Here is a 12,625-nt window from a genome sequence, read left to right on the forward strand (position 1 = left end):
CATTCTCACCCTTCTGCCCCCAACCCTCACCTCCTTGTACCACCAATATGTTTTTCCCAATAAAAAAATATTTAAAAAAAAGACAGGACTCTACAGATTAGATTAGAAAACAAAGCCCATCAACATCAGGAGAAAGACAGATTCAAAATCAGAGGCTGGAGAAAAATATAACAAGCAAATTTCACACACCAAAAGCAGGAGTGGCAATACTAATCGCCAATAAAATCAACTCAGGATGAAAATTACAATAAGGAAATGCAATATGTAATGATGAAAGGTAATCATTAGATCTACCTACAATAGATCAAGAAGGCATTGGAGGAATGTTGCATTTGCCCAGGGTCTGATCACTCCTTAAAGAAATTTGGTAATATCTGAGGCAAGCAGACCAGACAATTAGATCCTGATAAGGCTCTGTGCCTGATCACAGAAGCCCCCACCAGAGTTAACTACAAGATCCCCCTCCAAATTCCAAGCAAAATACCATCTTTCAGAGTCTTCCCTTAAACCTCTTATAAAAAAGAACTTCCCTTGACAGTCTGAGCTCCATTTTGACCTTGTCAACACAGTTGGAGTCCCCCTCAGACCACACAATAAAAACCTGTTCATTTCTTGGAACAAGCTTCTTTCTCTCTCTTGCTCTCAGCTCTTTTTTCTATCTAACAAGTACAACCTTGGTAAACATCTATGCACCAAAGAACAGACCTGCAAAATATATAAAATAACATTTAACAGAACTGAAGAAAGAAATAGCACCACAATAGTGTTAAGAGACTTCAACACAGCACTATCATCAAAGGAAAGGTCAACTCAAAAGAAACTTAACAAAGATGCAGAAGACTAAACTATATAATCAGCCAACTTGACTTTGTGGATGTATTCAGGGTACCGCATCCAATTCAAACTCAATTCACTTTCCTTCCAAGTGCACATTCTCTAGAACTGATCACATATTAGGACACAAAGCAAGCCTGGACAAATTAAAAAACAAAACAAAACACTGAAATTACACAAAGTATCTTCTTAGACCACAATGCCATGAGACTAAAAATTAATGACAAGAAATAAAGGTTATAAAACCACTCACTTGGAAGCTAAACATTACCCTGCTAGAACAAGATTGGGGTATATAAGAAATAAATAATGAAATTAAAAAGTTCCTTGCAACAAATGAAAACTAAATTGCAACATACCAAAACCTCTGGGATGCAGGTAAGGCACACACAATAATAAGGAATAAACAGGAAACATTAATGATCTAATTCGGTATCTATATAAAACATAAAAAGAACAACAGTCTAATCCTATAAGCTCTAGAATAAAGGAAATAAAAAGAACAAGTGCTGAAATCAATGAGAGAGAAAACAGAAAAACAATTGATACCATCAACAAGACTAGGAGCTGATTTTTTGAAAGTGTGAATAAAATCAACAAACCATTGGCAAACTTGAGAGAGAGAGAGAGAGAGAGAGACAGAGAGAGAAGACACAAATAATTCAATTAATAAATTATAGAGGTGACATCACAACAGAACCAAATAAATTTAAATCTATAATATCGGAATATATGAAAAGTTATACTCTAATATAGATGAGAGATTAAGACACATCTGATCCAGGCCAAGACCTTCATAATTTCATGCTATGTATTAGATAGCTGCACAATGACTAAGGATGAGAGAAGAATTGATGTCTTTGACCTGTGATCCTGGAGCGTAGTATTGAACATACCATGGACAACTTGGAAAGGGTGAAACCAAGTTTCTCCTTGGAGGCAAGGATTTTGAAGCTCTGTTTCACATTCTTTGGGCACATGGCCAGGAGGAACCAATTCTTGGAGGAGGACATCATGCTTGGAAGGGTGGAGGGACAGTACATGAGAGGAAGACGTCAGAAGAGATAGATTGACACTGTAACTGAGGCAATGGAATTAAGTGTGTTAGACTCAGTGACTGACTGAGAATAGGGTGGACTTCAGAACTATTGTATATCAGTCACGCGACTTTATGGTACATAACAACAACATACTCTGGCAAATTTGAAAACCTACAGGTTTCATACCCTATGCAGATTGAAACAGACAGTTATATAACACTTAAACACAAGAGGAAATTGAACAAGTCATAAAAAAGGTTCCAGTAAGAAAAAGCCCTGGACCAGGTGGCTTCATGGCTGAATTCTACCAAACATTCAGAAAATATTTACCACCAATTCTATTTAAACTATTTTTAAAAAATGGAAAAAGAAAGAATGCTCCCAAAGTCATACTATGAAGCAATCACAACCCCAACACAAAAAACAGACAAAGATATTACTGGACAAGGAAACTATAGACCAATATTTATCATGAGTATAGAAACACAAATCCTTAACAAAACTCTGACCAAAAGAATCCGACAGCACATTAGAAAGATAATTCATCATGACTAAGTGAGATTCCTAACAGCTGTACCAGGTTGGTTCACCGTAAGAAAAAAAAATAATCAGTGTAAATCATCACATTTAAAAAAGCAAATAAATAACAAGAACCACACTATACTTGCAATTGATGCAGAAAAGGCATTTGACAAAATCCAATACATCTCCCTGATAAAAACACTCAGCAAAATAGGAATGGAATGGAATTTCCTCAACATAGTCAATGGAGAAAATTTAAAAGAATTTTCTCAATTCTCAATGGAATTTTCTCCATTTCTCAATGGAGAAAGTCTAAAAGAATTTTCTTTGTTAATGGCGACCAGACAAGGACGCCCACTGCCACCACTCCTATTTAATATTGTACTAGAAGTACTTCTACGGTAATATGACAGAGGAGGAAATAAAAGGAATCCAGGTGGGCAAAGAGATGGTGAAACTGTCTTTATATGCAGATGATATGATAGTGTACACAGAAAACCCCAAGGACTCAACAAAAATACTGTTAGAGCTTGTGGACCAATTTAACAGAGCAGCAGGATACAAGATCAGCATACAAAAGTCAGTGGGAGTCCCATATAGTAATGAAATAAAAAACCACAGAGAAGGAAAATAAGAAAGGAATACCAATTACAATGGACAACCACAAGCTGAGATATTTAGAAATTAACCTAACTAAAAATACTTCTAAAAGAAATAATAAAAGCCCTAAAGAAACTGAAAAATGTTCCCTGTTCATGAATAGGAAGACTCAATTAAGTGAAAATGACAATCCTACTAAAAGCAATTGACATGTTTGTCTCAATTCCAATCCGAATACCAAATTCATTTTTTGGAGACAGAAAACACAGTTTGGCAAGCTTATTTGGAGAAGAGACCAAGAATAGGCAAAGCACTTCTGAAAAACAACAATGAAGTGGGAGGCATAGCACTCCCTGATTTCAAAACCTATTATACAGCTGTAATAAGCAAAATAGCATAGCACTGCTATAATGACAGGCACATAAACCAATGGAATAGTGTCAAGAACCTAGAAATTAATCTATCTATCTATGGTCAACTGATATTCAACAAGGAAACAAAACTTATCAAATGGGGAAATGACTCTTGAACAAATGGTGCTAATAAAACTGGACTGTTACCTGTAGAAAACTGAAGTGAGATCCACACCTAACACCATACACAAAAATCAACTCAAAGTGGATCAGAGACCTAGGGGTAAATCCAAAAACCATAAACAGCATAAGAGACAAAGTAGGACCAAGCATAGAAGGACTAGCTTGACGAGGCTGACAAACCAGGAGAGTGTAAAATTGATGAATGGGACCTTCTACCGATTAAATCCTTGTGCACATAAAACATTTTTTATCCCAAGAAGGAGAAAAGACCCCAGTAACAGTGGCAAAGTTTAACATGACAGCAAGCAATAAATGTTAGAGAAAATGTGGAGATAGGAACTCTCATATACTGTTGGTAGGATCTAAAATTGTACAAACACTCTGGAAGGTAGTTTGGCATTTCCTCAAAGAGCTGAATATAGGAATTCCATATGACTCAGCTATTCCGATGCTCGAAATACACACTGGGGGACTTAGTGCTGAGACACAAAAAGTGATTTGTACACCAGTGTTCACAGCAGCATTATTCACCATCACAAGAACATGGAAACGGCCCATATATCCAACCACAATAAAATGGATTGAGAAATTGTGGAACATTCACATGATGGAATACTATGCAGCACTCAAGAGTAATAGTTTGAAAAATTACTATGTAATTTGGGAGACACTGGAGAGCATTATGCTGAGTGAACTAACTCAGTCTCATAAGGACAAATACTGCATAAGACCATTATTTTAAAAATAGAAGGATAACCAGTAAAACATGTCTGGGGATTCCAGAGGGAAGGGGATAAGTAGATAAGGATGACATGGGCCTGGAGAAAATCATAGGGTCATTCAATTTGGTAGGTAAAAGGAGATGTATGCAAATAAATATAATATAAAATTAGATTAAAAAAAAAGAAAAAAATACTAGACTGTAGAACTCTGTGAGTGACACATGAGATAACGACTTCTTTACTAGAAAAGAAACTGAGTGGAATTTCAAATGTTTATAGCAATACTATAAAGCATAATGAAGAGTTCTAAATCTTTTCATTTTATTGCTGTGAAGACTAAGAGTTTCACATGAACATACATCTCTCTAGATTGCTTTATATTGCACCTATTCTCCTAAATATATTGCTCAAAGCCCTTACACAGGAAGAACACAATAACTTCAAATATATTTGAAGGCTCCTGAATCTCCCCAAAGCTTTATCTTATCCAATATTTAATTTCTTATTCTATGCCAAAATATTATGGCTGCACATTGCAAGGTTTTAGAAAAGCTTTCTCAACTGTCTGTGCATCTATCTAGAGCTACTAGAGAAATTTTTCCAAGGGAATGAAAATTAAAAAATCTCCTCTGAATTATATTGGCTGTGATATATCCAATTGTTTAAATGACTATTGGGTGATGGCACAAGAGAAGGAGAAACATTGCAGATAGTCAGCAAAGGGATCAATGAAAAATATAATTTATTTCAAGGATTAATTTATTTCTTTATTCAAATGTGAGATGACTTCCTAATACATGCCAACTATTAGGGAAATATTCACAAAACTGTCAAGAATGTGACAAGATGTTGCAATAAATGGCATTGATCAATTGTAAGTAAGGTTATAAAACAAAATGCTTATGAATGGTTGGATGAAAATTAATTTAAAAAAGACATAGTGCAAAGTTAGACATCATGCTGGGAAAAGCAAAGGGTTAGAGAAAGAGGACTCTAAACAAGATGGACTGACACAGGGAGTGTCACAACAACTTTGAACATATCAGAGATTGTTAGGATGGTACAGAACAGGACAAGGATAAGATCAGTTGTTCTCGTCCTTGTCAACCCACTGGCATATAATAAAAACATGAAGTTGGACAATTAATCAAAAGTCAATTCATTGTATTAGGGAGCTCTGGTGGCCTAGTGGCAAAAAACTGCACTGTAATCCCAAAAGTATGTGGTTCAAATCCATGAGATGCTCTGCTGGAGGACGGGCAATCTCCTCCTGTACCAGTCAGATCTGATTTGACGGTACACATACACAAAATAATAATAACAATTAAAAAGTCAATTTATTGTATTAAAACCCAAAACACTCCAAAAGCTATCTTTGCTTTTCTTTCTCCTGATTCTTCCAACTTCATTCTCACGTTACCCATTGTGCTGAAACAGAAATCGTGCCTTACTGAAAACAATCTGTAAAGTGAATTATTAGCAAAGAGTTTAACAAACTTCTTTTAATAGGAAATTAGAATTTGAAAATGGTAACTTTTTTTTAAAAGTCAGTATAATACAGATGCCTATGTTGTTATTGCTCCTATTATGTGTTATGGAATTGGAACCAATTCATAGCTGACTCTCCAGTGGGTTTTCAGAGACATTAAATTGCATGGGAGAAGATTGCTGGTCCTTCTTCCATGGAGAAACTATTGGATTTGAACAGTGTTCTTTTGGGATTTCAGCACAACTTCTTAACACTAGGCCACCAGAGATTCCTATAGATATCTATGATGCCATTTATTTCCAACAATCTTAAATACAACAAGAAAACATATTTTAAAATTGATGCAAAAACATTTCAAATATTTCAAGTTATTTTCTTCTTTCTCTTCCATTCTACTTTCCCTCTTTGTTTTCTGATTACTCTTAATAATATTACATTACTATTACATTAGTATAGTATATTACAGTTATATTTAATTGCTTCATATGAATGTTAAATCTGTACAATAAACAAGGACAACAGAAGAAAAACGGATGACTTTGCATCCTAGTGTTGGCAAAGAATATTTAATATACTACAGACTGCCAAAAAGAATAAATTTTTCTAGGAAGAAGTATCATCAATCAATATGCTTCTTAGAAGCAAGGATTATGAGATTTCATCTTACATACTTTGAGCACCAGGAGTAGCCAGTCCCTGGGAAAAGAAGATATTTTTCATGGTAAAATAGAGAGTCATAGAAAAAGAGTTACTGAGATAGATTGGCATAGTGGCTACAACAATGACCTCAGACGTAGTAGAAATGGTGAGGGTGGTGCAGAACTGGGCAGTGCTTGATTTTGTGCTACATAGGCTTGCTATTAGTGGCAACTGATTTTATGGTGTCTAGCAACAATAACAGTACTTACATAGTTATTGTATCATTTATCATTCTACATTAACTTAGTATTTACTGAGTTAGAACAGTACACTGACAGAGAAATGCCAGTAATTCTAGCTGGATTTAGAAGAGACAGTGACACCAGGGATATCATTGTCGATATCAAATGGATATCTATACCAGAGATATAATTGTAATATCAAATATAGATAGACGATAGATAGATAGATAGATAGATAGATAGATAGATAGATAGATAGACAAAAGTATTTAGATGTTACATACATACATGCATACATGCTGATTTACATAAAAAGTTCATAAAGTTCATATACATTGTTTTTCACACTGGACCTTTCCTCTTTTCTTTACCAATTCTTCTCTCCACTCATCAAATTATATGACCCTATGTTTATGGCATACTATCAGGTGAAATCCAGGTATATAACCTGCGTTTATGTCTCTTAAAAAATGTATTTGCTATGAATAAGCTATTGATTGTGCAAAATTCGATCATTCTCTCTCCAGCTCCATTTCTGTCACCGAGTCCATGTTTTCCAAATACTGAATCTTCCTCTTTGTTCCCGACTTTTGCATTCCAGTCACCCAATTTTATCAATGCATCTTGTTTGCATGTTTGATCAATCTCCGATTGTAAAAGTTGGTTAAAATCTTCTATCTCCTCTTCCTTGGCTCTGGTTGTTGGTGCATATATTTGAATGATAGTGGTATTCACTGGACTTCCTTGTATGCGTATAGATATTATCCTGTCACTGACAATATTGTACTTCAAGACAGATCTAACAATGACTTTTTTAACTATGAAAGCAACTCCATTTTTCCTCACCTTTTCATCTCCAGAGTAATATATCATATGGTCATCCGACTCAAAATGCCCCATGCCAGTCCATCTCATCTCACCAATGCCTAGGATGTCAATATTTATGCACTCCATTTCTTCCTTAACAATATCTAATTTTCCTACATTCATGGTTCTCACATTCCATGTCCCAGTCACCAGTGTCTGCTTACAACTGTTCCTCTTCCTTTGTATTTCCATACTTGACAACTCAACCTCCTTTGCCGTTTCTGTTATCTAAATGTGTTCTGTTGTACATAGGGTTTTCAGAGGCCTGCTATTTCAGAAGTGGATGGCCAATCCTTCTTCCTAGTCTGTTTTAACGTGAATGTTCAGATTTAGAGAAGTATCAGACAGACCAGCAAGTTAAAGGTATATCCCTTATTGCGGACTTAACTTTCGTGTGAGTGTTGTCCCTGCCTTTCTCACACGCATCTTTACCCACTTATTTCCCTGCTACACCATCCACCAGGATACCCATCCACTTCTACCCACTCCCTTCCCACATAACAACAACAACAACATGTTTATGGCCCTGCCCCTCGTCGGACCTTTTCAATCTGTATGCAGAACAGATCATTTGTGAAGCAGGGCTTTATGAGGAAGAGTATGACATCAAGATTGGAGGAAGACTCATCAACAACCTACAATATGCAACCTTGCTTGCTGAAACTGAAGAGATCCAGAAGCACTTGCTGAAAAAGGTCAAGGACTGTTCAATCTGTATGCATAGGAAATCATTAGAGAAGCTGAACTTTAAGAAGAATGTGGCATTAGAGTCAGAGAAAGATGTATCAACAACTTGCATTATGCAGATGACACAGCCTTGCTTTTTGAAGGGCTGAGGACTTGAAGTGTTTGCGGTAGAAGATTAAAGACTACAGTCATCAGTATGGATTCCATCACAACACCAAAAAGACAAAAATCCTCACCACTAGATCAATAGAAACATCATTATAGATGGAGAAATTATAAGTTATCAACAACATTATTTTACTTGGATCCAAAATAAACACTTTTAATATGGATAGGCAAGAGATCAAAAGGTATATTGAATCCGGAAAATCTGCTGTTGAGGACTTCTTCAAGGTGCTAAGAAGCAACGTTAGTTTAAAGACTAAGGTATCCCTGATTCAAGCCAGGGTATTATCAATTACTTCTTATGCATCTTAAAGATTGACAAAGAGTAAGAATGGCGTAAGAAGATTGATGTCTTTGAGTTAAGATGTTGGAGAATAGTACTGAATATCCTATGGACTGGCAAAATTACAAATATGTCTTGGACAGTGTGCAAACAGGGCGCTCTGTTGAGGCAAAGATGGTGAAACCTTGTCTCATATTCTATGTATTTTGTTAGGAAGAGCTAATTCTTAGAAAAAGACATAGTGCTTGGAAGGTGGAGGGTCAGTGAAAGAGAGGAAAACACTCAGCATGGTGAACTGACACAGTGACTGTAAAAATGAGCTACAGTATATCAGAGATGGTGAGGATGGCACAGGATAGGATAAGGTTCAAATTCATTGTTCATAGCATCGTTATGAGTTGAATAACAACAACACATATGTGTCTTTCCTAGCCTTAAGTTATACAGTGATGAATAAAGCACACATTGATCTTTTATTTGTAAATGGACTTAACTTAAAACAAACAAACAAATTTTTACATCAATGAATCATTACAGTGTGACCGTGAAATGAATTATCAAACCTAGCAGAGTACATGTGGAAAGAATGATGGGGGCGGGGAAGGTTGGTGTTAGAATAGTTGTTGTTCTTATGTGCCATTGAGTCGACTACAAGTCATAGTGACCCTGTGCACAATAGCTCTGAATCCTGCCCTATCTGGAGTCAGTCTCACTCTCTCTGACACACCTACCTTCATTACTCCAGTTACTGTGTCAATCCATGTATATACCAAAGAAGGAATTTTTCTTCTGCTTTTCAAAGAGAGGAGCGAACTGGGGGGTGGGGGGTGGAGGGCTGGGCAGGGAGAAAAGAGCAACAATGAATGAAAATCCAAAATATCTCTAAATGTTCATTAAAATTAATAAAATAAAGTTTAAAATAAAGAGGTGTTCCTCTCCTGCCCTGTTTTCTTGATATTTTCAAGCATGGTATCCTTCTTCAAAGACTGATCCCTCCTGGCTATGACCAAAGTGTGTCAGGCAGAGCTTCAAAATCCTTCCCTCCAAGGAACAGCTTGTCATCACCTTCTCCAGGACAGACCTGTTAGTTCTCTTGGCAGTTTATGGTATGTTCAATACTTTTCTCCAGCATCACAACTCAAATGCATCACTTCTTCTGTTATCCTTGGTCACTTTCCAGCTCTTTGATGCCTAGCAAGTAATTGTGAAGATCAGGGCCTGGATCGGGTGCACCTTAGTCTCTAGATTGACATCCTTGCTCTTCAGAACTCTGGAGAGGAATTCCTTTCAAAAATATTTGAGAACGTACAGGCATTTTACGTTCACCTCATACATATCATCTAGTGGTAAATGTCCCTTTTTCTTATGAATGTAGACAATCTCTGAAGCTATTAGTACATTACTTAGTCTAATATTTAAAAAGTATCTGGGGATTAGAATGTAGACAGTACTTGGGAGAGGCATTGTTCTCTATATCCACCTTGAAGGACTTTTAAAAATTTTCTTCAGGTTCAATCTGAACCAGCACATGAGTAATTGATGGTCTGTTTCATAGTCAACACCTTCTGTGGTCTTGGTTGCTGATAGTGATCTTCTCCAGTGATTTCTTCCACAGAAGTAGTCAATATGATTCCTATGCAGTCCATAAGGTCCATACATAAAGTAATTGTTTGTGATTTTTTAAAATGGTATTTGTGTTGAATCAATAATTGAATGTAAAAAATTTGATCAGTCTATTTCCAGCCTCATTTCTGTTACCAAGTCTGTACTTTCCAATTATTCCTCCTTACTCCTTGTTCTCAACCTTGTATTAAAATCATCAGTTATCATTAGTACATCTTGATTGAACATTTGTTCAATTTTTGACTACAAAATATGATAAAAATACTTCAATGTCCTCCTCTTTGGGTTTAACTGTTGGTGTATGTATTTGAGTAATGGCCATATTAATAAATGTTCCTAGTATGTGTACGGATACAGGAAGATTTGTTAATATAACTGTTACTCAAATATGTGTACCTATCGCTCACAACATTATACTTCAGGATAGAACTTGAAATTTCTTCTTTTTTAACTATGACTGCAACTCCATTCTTACTCTGTTTTTCACTCCTGGCATAGAATACCATGCAATTGTCTGTTTAAAAGTGGCAAAACCCAGTCCATTTCATCTCATTAATGCCTAGAGAATTATTCCATTTCATCACACTAGGGAGCTCTCGTGGTCTAGCTGAAATGCAATCCCAAAGGCAAGTTAGTTGTAGAAGAGTGGCAATCTCCTCCTATGTGATTAGCTGCTTCTGAAAATGTTCTGGAGGATAAGTTATGGGCAAGTTCTGACTCAGTGGTACACGACAACAACAACAATGCCTAGAAAGTCAAGGTTGATGCATTCAATTTCATTTTTTACAACTTCTAGTTTTCTATCATTCATACTTCATGCACTCCTGTTTCAGCTATTAATGAATGTTTGTAGCCATTTCTCCTCATTTGGAAGGACTTCTAATCTTGTATCTCCATATCCTTTCAATCTATATGCAGAAGAGATCATTTGAGAAACTGGGGTATATGAGGAGGAATGTGGCATCAGGATTGGAGGAAGATTCATCAACAACCTAAGTTATGCATATGACTCAACCCTGCCTGCCGAAAATGAGGAGGATCTGAAGTGCTTGCTGCAGAAGTTAAGGGACTGCAGCCTTCAATGTGGATAGAAGCTCAACATCAAGGAAAGAAAGAGTTTCACCACTTAGCCAATTGGCAGCATTATGATAGATGGTGAAGAGATTGAGATTGTTACCAGCTTTAGTTTGCTTGGCTCAACAATCAACACTCTTGGAGTTTTGAATATACCATGAGCTGCCAGGAGAACAAACAGGTTCGTCCAAAACCATGAGCTGCCAGGAGAACAAACAGGTTTGTCCTAGAGAAGGTGAAGGCAGCCTGCTCCTTGGAGGCAAGAATTCTGAGGCTTCATCTGACATATTTTGGGCATGTTGTAAGTAGGGACCAGTCAGTCCTTGGAGAAGGACATCAATACTTGGAAGGGTGGAAGAATGGAGAAATAGAGTCCATTGATGAGATGTATTGATACAGTGACTGGAGTAATGAGGGTAGGTGTGCTGGAGACAGTAAAGTTGGCACAGGATAGAGCAGGTTTCAGGGTTGTTGTAATGGGTCGCTACGAGTCACAAATGACTTGATGGCACATAACAGCACCACAACTCAAAGGCACTGATTCTTCTTATGTTATCCTTAGTAATTGTCCAGCTATCTCATGCACAGCAAGTTACTGCACAGATTATGGCATGGATTAGGCACAACTTAGTCTCTAGACTGATATAGTTGCTTTTCAGTAGTCTGGAGAGGATCCTGACGGCAGATTTTCCCAATGCAATTAATCTTCTGATTTCCTGACTGCTAGTGTCAAGAGTGTTGATTGTAGAGCCGAGCAAGCCGTAATTGTTAACAACCTCAATATTTTCTCCATCTATCATAATGCTGCCAATGGCTCAGTGGTGAGAATCTTTGTCTTCTTGATGTTGAGCTTGAAACCATAGTGAAAAGTATACATGCAAAACCAAGAGCCAATATCATTCTCAACGGAGAAAGACTAAAACCATTTTCCTTGAGAACAGGAATCAGACAAGGATGTCCACTGTCACCACTTCTACCAATATTGTATTGAGAGTAATTGCTTGGGTAATACAGCAAGAGAAGGAAACAAAAGGCATCCAGATCTAATTAAGCTATTGCTATATATTATACTGTACACAGAAACCCCCAAGTACTCAACAGAAAAGGGAAAAAAAAGCATAGCTGGTTGACAAATTTGGTAGAGTGACAGGATTTAACATCAATATCTGAAAATCACTAGGATTCTCTTCCAAAGAGAATTCAGACAAGAAACCAATAAAGCAATGCCATTTATAATACCCAAACACAAATAGAGATACTTGGGAGTGAACCTAACTTCTTGTTGTTGTTGTTGTTGTTGTT

Source organism: Elephantulus edwardii, unplaced genomic scaffold, assembly GCF_000299155.1.
Source record: "Elephantulus edwardii isolate Elephantulus edwardi_28Jun2011 unplaced genomic scaffold, EleEdw1.0 scaffold00249, whole genome shotgun sequence".
NCBI lineage: Eukaryota > Metazoa > Chordata > Mammalia > Macroscelidea > Macroscelididae > Elephantulus > Elephantulus edwardii.